Raw genomic sequence first — 7,966 nt, forward strand, 5'->3', positions numbered from 1 at the left:
ATGATGATAATGCTGATGTTTTTGAAGTCAGAACTCCGAGGGTTCATCTGAGGCGTCTGGGGAGGCCAGGGAGTGTGGAGCAGTAGCATAGCCAGGTCAGGACACTTGGGTAGGAGGGCATGACGGGAGCGGGGAGGCAAGAGTGCCGGGTGTAGTGGGGTAAGCCCCCGCGCCCCGACCCTGTTCCCCAGCAGGAGCAGTGGGCGGAACTAAGCGAGCCTCTGACCCCCCCCCTTCCCGACAGGAGTGTCAGGTGGAACAGAGGAAGCCCCTGCGCCCCGATCCCACTCCCCGGGGGCTCCCCTGGGATTGCCAGTGCCCTAGACAGAGTGTCCAGCTGCCACCCGGCAGCCTCCCCTCCCCCACCCCCATCATTGCCCACACAGCCGAAGTCAAGGCCCACCCAAGTGTCCCGTCCTGGCTACGCCACTGACCTGCGTATCTTGGTGACAGCGCCTCACGGTATAAAAGTAAATCCATACCATGTACAAAAATAAAGGGTCACAATTAATTGATTGTGCATAACTGAAATAGTGCAAAAAAAATACTGTGTAAATTGAGGCCCGACTGTACAGGCCTCGATTTACATGGGTTTTTTTGCAGTTTCAGTTATGCACAGTCAATTAGCTGTGACCCCATCCCTCCTGCCTTCCCTCCCACGTCACGGCCACCCACCCATGCGTCCTGGTTATGCCACTGCTCCACACTCCCTGGCCTCCCCAGACACCCCAGATGAACCCTTGGAGTTCTGATTTCAACAACATCAGCATTATCATCATATCAGGTTCATCCTTAACATCAGTAAAGGTTAATAGCAAGTTTAAATTTCAATAATTTTTTTTTTAATTTCAAACCTGTATTGGATAAATTATGGAGGTCATCTTGTGAGCCTGGAACCTAAACCCTTATTTCCCATAGACCCTTGGTATCTTTTGAAGCGATTTCTATTTGCACCGTGTTTTTTCAAGAACGTAACCACCGTGTAAATTGAGGCCCGACTGTATTTGGAAATATTTGATGAAATTGTTGAAAATTTTCAACAGATTACCAACTCCAATTTGTAAGGAAAAATCACAGTCTCATATATGTTGATTAAAATATATCTGTGCTACAATATGTGATATTAACATGACTATATTTAGGGCCCTACCAAATTCACAGTGTATTTTGGTCAATTTCACAGTCATAGGATTTTAAAAATCCTAAATGTCATGATTTCAGCTATTTAAATCTGAAATAACAGAAGGGTCCTGTGGCACCTTTAAGACTAACAGAAGTAGCGGGAGCATAAGCTTTCGTGGGTAAGAACCTCACTTCTTCAGATGCAAGAAGTGAGGTTCTTACCCACGAAAGCTTATGCCCCCGATACTTCTGTTAGTCTTAAAGGTGCCACAGGACCCTCTGTTGCTTTTTACAGATTCAGACTAACACGGCTACCCCTCTGATACTTAAATCTGAAATGTCACAGTGTTGTAATTGTAGGGGCCTGACTCAAAAAAGAGGTGGGGGGTCTTGCAAGGTTTGTGTGTGTGGGAGGGGGTGGGGGGGTTGTGGTACTGCTACCCTTATTTCTGCTCTGCTGCAGGTGGTGATGCTGCCTTCAGAGCTGGGCAGCTAGAGAGCAGCAACTGCTGGCTGGGAATCCAGCTTTGAAGGCAGAGCCGCCGGCAGCAGCAGCACTGAAGTAAGGAGGGCAGGGTATGGTATTGCCACCCTTACTTCTGCACTGCTGCCCGCAGAGCTGGTTCCTCAGTCAGTAGCTGCCACCCTCGGGCCGCTCAGCTCTGAAGGCAGCAGCGCAGAAGTAGGGGTGGCATGGTATGGTATTGCCACCCCTACTTCTGCACTGTTGCTGGCTAGACACTGTCTTCAAAGCTGGGTGCCTGGCCAACAGCTGCTACTCTCCGGACACCCAGCTCTGAAGGCAGTGCAGAAGTAAGGGTGGCAATACCGCAACCCCCTCTAAAATAACCTTGTGATACCCCTGCAACTTCCTTTTGGGTCAGGACCCCCAATTTGAGAAATGTTGGTCTCCCCCATTAAATCTGTATATTATAGGGTAAGAGCACACAGAAGACCAGACTTCACCGCGGGCAACCAGATTTCATGGTCTGCGACACAGTTTTCATGGCCATCAATTTGGTAGGACCTTATCTATATTGTGTCCAAGTCACAATATTTTGTTTTGGACGTATTCTTGCAAATTCTATTTGATAAGAGCCCTGCACATATCTATGGATTCAATAATTTTGCAGCTGCTGCATTTCAGAGAGCTTTATATTCCTCTCTCAACACCCAGGATGGTCATCTCATAACTTTCACAGGACCATGTCTCCAACATGTACATATTAGCTCTCCAAGAGCCACTTCCAGAATGGATAATTCATCGGGGCCTAAATATCAACTGATAGATAACAAAATGGACACCGTAATTATACTTCTACAGATAAGACCTGGTTTTGATTCATCAACTAGATATTCTCACACTCCGGACTGAGACATACTGCCAACTGATCTAGAAGTATGGTAATACTGACAAATTCTGAAGGGGACATAAACAAAGGCCCCCTGTAAAATAAAAAAGTCTCAAGCTATTAGCAGAAAGGAAAGATTTTATACATACCTATTCGAAATCAGAGAACCCGAGTATACTTTATGTGATCTGAAGGTATATTTTATAAACATACAGCTGCATAGTATTTCTACTATATTACCAGGAAGTGCCTTGAAACATTGTTATTAAAGGCACTATGCAAACTTAACTTGATGTTACTGGAGGAGAAAACAAGCCTTTCAGTGATGGACTTCTTATTCCATTTCACAGAGCTTGGGTATTGGCTTAGTGACAATGCTGGAACGGTTCCATTGTGTGGAATAAGCAAGAAAATAGTTGTGTTATGGGTGGAAAAACTTCACCCTGGATGAGGGAAACATTTTTCTACTACTTTTTTTTTTTTTTTTTTTTTTAAGAGAACAGAAGCAGAAAGAGCAACTAATATATCTCATGCCTATGAACACAGCTTATACAACCCAACTAGTATCTATATGACCTATCCATCACACTTTCTTATATGGTCACTTTAGCAGTTTTCATTTAGAAATGAAAGTATATTTTCTTAGGGGAAGAAAACAGACAGGGCCAATATCTTTGTTACATTTAAAAAGTGATACTGCAGACTTCCTCACCACCTCATGCCTCAGCATTAACACCAAGAATAATATTTAGGAATTTTTACTGCAATCGAGAATGATACTCTACATAATCCTGTACACCAGAAAGAAGGCATCAATGTATGTGAATAGGAATAATGAAAGTTAACCATTGCCCATCTAACAACTTATGTTCTTAAGAACGGCCATACAGGGTCAGACCAATGGTTCACCTATAGCCCAGTATCCTGTCTTCCAACAGTGGCCAGTGCCAAACACTTCAGAGGAAACAAACAGAACAGGGAAATTATCAAGTGAACCATCCCATGTCATCCAGTCTCAGCTTTTGGGATCTCTTAACATTTCAGAAACAACTGTACAAAGCAGAGACTTGAGTTCTCAAGATAAAGCATTTTAGAAAGTTCTGTACACACATTATTAGTACACACATACATGCACACCTAGACAAGGGGAAAATTGGACAAGAGTAAAACAGGAAAAATGCTACTAAGTTAACTTGAAAACCTGGGAATGAGTCTAACTCCCTGCTAATGCTGTCCCCCAATATGTCCAGAATCTCTCTCGCACAACTAAACAAATGGGAAAGACGTTACTTATTATGTAATATACTACAATCAGGCAATAAACACCAATCTTAAATATATATTGCAACCCTACATTAAAACTGATCTTTTCCCCCAGGACAAGGAAAAATGATCTTTTCTCTCTACCAATGAAAATGTATTAGCAATAATAGATTTCACTGCAGTTAACATTTAAGGCAAGTCAATTGTACTCTTCCTGGTCAAACGCCTCCAAATTTTTGCACTACTGATAGACATTACAATGCATAACTGTTTCTCACTTTTCATTATTGCAATTGCCTAGCCACCATTCTATTGCTTCCCTTCCCCCCAAAAACAGGAAGAAAAATTATAAAGATTAAAATAGCACATGTATACACATACATGATATTCATGCAATAAATTGAAGAACCATGCGATAAAATTGCATTTATCAAGCACCTCCTTACCTGCGTTTGCCCATTAGGTCTATCTCCTCCGGGACTACTTCTAACTTTCCAAACCCTTGAGCATTTTCAAGCAGCTGCCAGATGCTTTGTTTAAAAAAGCAAACAAATAAAAACTGCCACAGAATTCAATCTTTCCCCATCCTAATTTCCTCACCATCTTCACCTACCACAAAAATATTTGCAATGGTACAATATTCAGTCATGGACCAATGAAAGTTTTAAGATCCAACACCTCTTTATACCATGGCAAAAATGAGAGATCCAGCTTTCCAATAATATGCACAATACCTGTTTCTAAACCCAGGAAGATCCAGAAGTATATAGACATTAAAACCCTCCAGACATCAAAATTAACAGCACTATGTATATATAAAAAAGGGCATTTTAGGTATATTTAGAGATTTCAAAAATGTATTTGTTTTCATTTTCCTCTCTCTCCAAGGCCTACATAGTTTGAATCATGATAATTAAAAGAGACCGACTGTTCAGTTGTGGGACACAAAAAGGACCACAAATAAAATAATTAGGAGACACATTTCCAAAAACTATTTGTTAATATGTAACATATAGAGAATGCACAAATGTTTGGTATAAAGGTTTATGGGCACTCATTTGCAATGATATACAAAACTCATGAATGCCTTTATCACTTGGTAGTAATGACGCATCCCAAACTCACTTGATAAAACCTCTAAACGACACCACCATGTAAAACACAGTACATTTTTTAGTGTTTTGATATTTTGCTTGCTTTGTACAGTATGCTTAGTACACCAGATGGGTATAAAATGCTCAACATGTATCACTTTACCTTCACAGAATTAAAGACAGTTTGAAGTGAAGTGCACACAAAACTTCATAGCAACAAAGCCAAAAAATCTCTTGTATAATGACTATTAAAAGATAATTTTAAAAATAATCAGCAGTAATCAAGTAAATATTTGATCTGCTCTGCAGGTAGTTGTATTGTGAGAATGGTTATATTTTCCAATAATGTTTTCTCTGATTTTGTGTGTGCAGATAGTGTATTTAAGAAAAAATAAAATCCAACATTTCATTGTGTGGCATCAACTATAAAATGTGCATTTAGCCTTCCTACCTACCCTCACACGTCCCTTAAAAAACAAAACAAAAGACTTAGATATCCTTAGTAACCAGGTGAAATATAACAACCTGTGATATACAGGAGATCAGCCTAAACGATCTAATGGTCCCTTCCGGCCTTAAACTCTACGAAAGCAATGAAAAAAACCTTGTTCACATTTCCAAAACATTTCCTGTGTCTTGATCTCAGTTGTGCCCTTCAGTGAGAACTGCTCTCCCAATACCTTGGCACCCTTCCCCTCCCCACCACAGATCTGTTTTTCAGTCATGAATTAATCTCTTGTATCTAAATCCCATCACGTTCCTTGGCGTAAACTGCCCACCAAGTCTTTCCTCCCACCTCACCCAAAGCGTAGTAAGCTCCCTCACCAAGCGAGTGTGTGTTGTTAGCATTCTTAAGGTGCTTTAAGGGTCACACAGCAGTCCCCCCCCCCCCCACCACCACCACAACACTCCCCCAACCTCAACATACACTGCCCCTACAGAAGATCTCTTCCCCTCCACAATACCCACTCTCCTCCTCCTCCCAGACTGTTCCCCCGACACACACCCCTTCCTTCCTACACCCCCTTTCCCCAGGCTGCCCCTCCCCCTTACACACCCCCTCTTTGTTCCACCCACCTCCGCTCCCTATCCCTCCCCACCGCCACCCCCACCCCCTTTGTGCTGCTCCCTACAGCGGCCCGGAGGAGGGCCCAAGCAGAGAGGCACAAAGGCAGGGGAGAGGGCAGCCACCCTCGACCAGGCGCCGACCAGCTGGCTTACCAGCCACAACATGGCCCCCGAGACAAAAGGGGGCTCCGTCCGCCCCCCCTCCCCCGCGGCCTGGCCTAGCCCAGCCCGGCCCCAGGAGATACTCACGGGCTGGCTGGCGGCGCTGCTCCCTGGAACGGAGCCGGACAGGGCCCTGGAACACCCCTGTCCCCGCCGCCCGCCCCCACCTCCGGGTCTCTCCTTCCCCCCTTCCCCCCACCTCAGCCGCCAGAGACTCACAACAACATGGCGAGAGAGACCCACACACACTCAGAGCAGCAACCCCCACTGCGCAGGCGCGCTGTGCCCGGGACGGAGGAGGGGCGGGCCGCAGGAACTCTCGAGGCCCTTCCGCCGCGCGCCAATCACCGGCGTTGGCGCGGCGTCTGCGCGCGCTTTGATGTTCCCTCCCAGCGGCCCTGCGTGCAGGGGTGGGGAGAGAGGAGGTCGCAGCGGCGGCGCTCCTCCGAGCACCTCATTGTTCCCTCCTTCTGCACCGCGTGGGATGGGACGATGCTTTAGGGCCTGATCCAGCTTCCCGCTGGAGTCCACGGGTAGTGATGCAAATAGTCATTGAAGGAAAGACGTTAATTACAACAACAATAATAATAATGAAAAGCCACACCTCACCAAACAAGACTAGGCTGTGTCACAAGGGGTGAATCCCTGGCATGCAACTGGCGTGGAGACTAAACCTAAGGTTACCATATGTCCGGTTTTTCCCGGACAGGTCCAGCTTTTTGGTAATCAAACCCCCACCCGGGGAGAATTTCCAAAAAGCCAAACATGTCCAGGAAAAAGATTCCCTGGCTTACCTTAGAGCGGGCGCCGAGGGCTGCTGTGCTCCCTGACTCCTGGGCTCTGTAAGAGCCGAGCTGCCCGAGCGCTACCAGCTTCGGGCAGCCCCCATGCCTCCGAACCCTGCGCCGCCGGCCGGGCACTTCCACTCCCGGGCTCCGGGGGCGCAGGGTCCAGAGGCATGGGGGCTGCCCGAAGCCGGTAGCGCTTGGGCAGCTCGGCGCTTACAGAGCCCAGGAGTTCAGGGAGCACAGCAGCCGCTGGAGCCCGGGAGGGGAAGTGCCCGGCTGGGGGCGCAGGGTCCGGAGGCATGAGCGCTTCCGGCTTCACGGTTTGCCGGGCAGCCCCCAGACCCTGCGCCCCCGGCTGGGTGCTTCCACTCCCAGGCTCCAGTTGCGCTGGGGAAGCGCCGGCCGGGGGCGCAGGGTCTGGGGGCTGCCCGGCAAACCGTGAAGCCGGTAGCGCTCAGGCACCCCTTTTTGCGTGGCTGGGAGGGAGGAGGGGGAATGCGGGGTGCTCAGGGGAGGGGGCGGAGTTAGGGCAGGGACTTTGGGGAAGGGGCGGAGTTGGGGCGGGGCCAGGGGTGGGGAAAGGGGCGGGGCCAGGGCTCCATGGAGTGTCCTCTTTTTTTTATTTTTTAAATATGGTAACCCTACTAAACCAGCTTTGATGGATCAATCCTCAAATCATTCTGAATTTATGGTTTCATAAGAAAAATTGATTTCTCCTCACTACCAGGTCATCATCTCAAGTAGGGTGACCAGATGTCCTGATTTTATAGGGACAGACCTGATTTTGGAGTCTTTTTCTTATATAGGCTCCTATTACTCCCCACTCCCCTGTCCCAATTTTTCACATTTGCTGTCTGGTCACCATAATCTCAAGCAGCATGATACACACAGATGTGATCCATATATCAAATCGACCATCTAACCAAAACATCAGTAAATAGAAGATTCACTGATATTTACAATATTTTTTCCATGCACATTGAACAAGTACTATTTTCAGTCTAAAACTAATTACTTTTAGATAAAAAAGGAACAATGAGTACAGCCTCCATGAAAGAATAAAATGTGTGCCTATTCTATAATCAGCTGCAGCAAACTGGGAGAGTTCTTCGAAATT

The 7,966-nt window shown here is 46.4% G+C and overlaps 1 protein-coding gene across 3 annotated transcripts in view; it reads right to left on the bottom strand.

Annotated features, from left to right (window-relative positions):
• PUM2 (pumilio RNA binding family member 2) overlaps positions 1-6,360 on the bottom strand; it is a 110,564-nt gene extending 104,204 nt beyond the window's left edge. Inside the window, exon 1 of one of the 3 annotated variants that reach the window (XM_054021705.1) lies at positions 6,281-6,360. The gene's annotated coding sequence lies outside the window, so the exon portion shown is untranslated. Of the gene's footprint in view, positions 1-6,148; positions 6,216-6,280 lie in introns of those variants that run through there. The other 2 variants (XM_054021704.1, XM_054021701.1) reach the window with 2 other exon arrangements.
• Between the last annotated feature and the right edge of the window lie 1,606 nt (positions 6,361-7,966).

Source organism: Malaclemys terrapin, chromosome 3, assembly GCF_027887155.1.
Source record: "Malaclemys terrapin pileata isolate rMalTer1 chromosome 3, rMalTer1.hap1, whole genome shotgun sequence".
Taxonomy (NCBI): domain Eukaryota; kingdom Metazoa; phylum Chordata; order Testudines; family Emydidae; genus Malaclemys; species Malaclemys terrapin.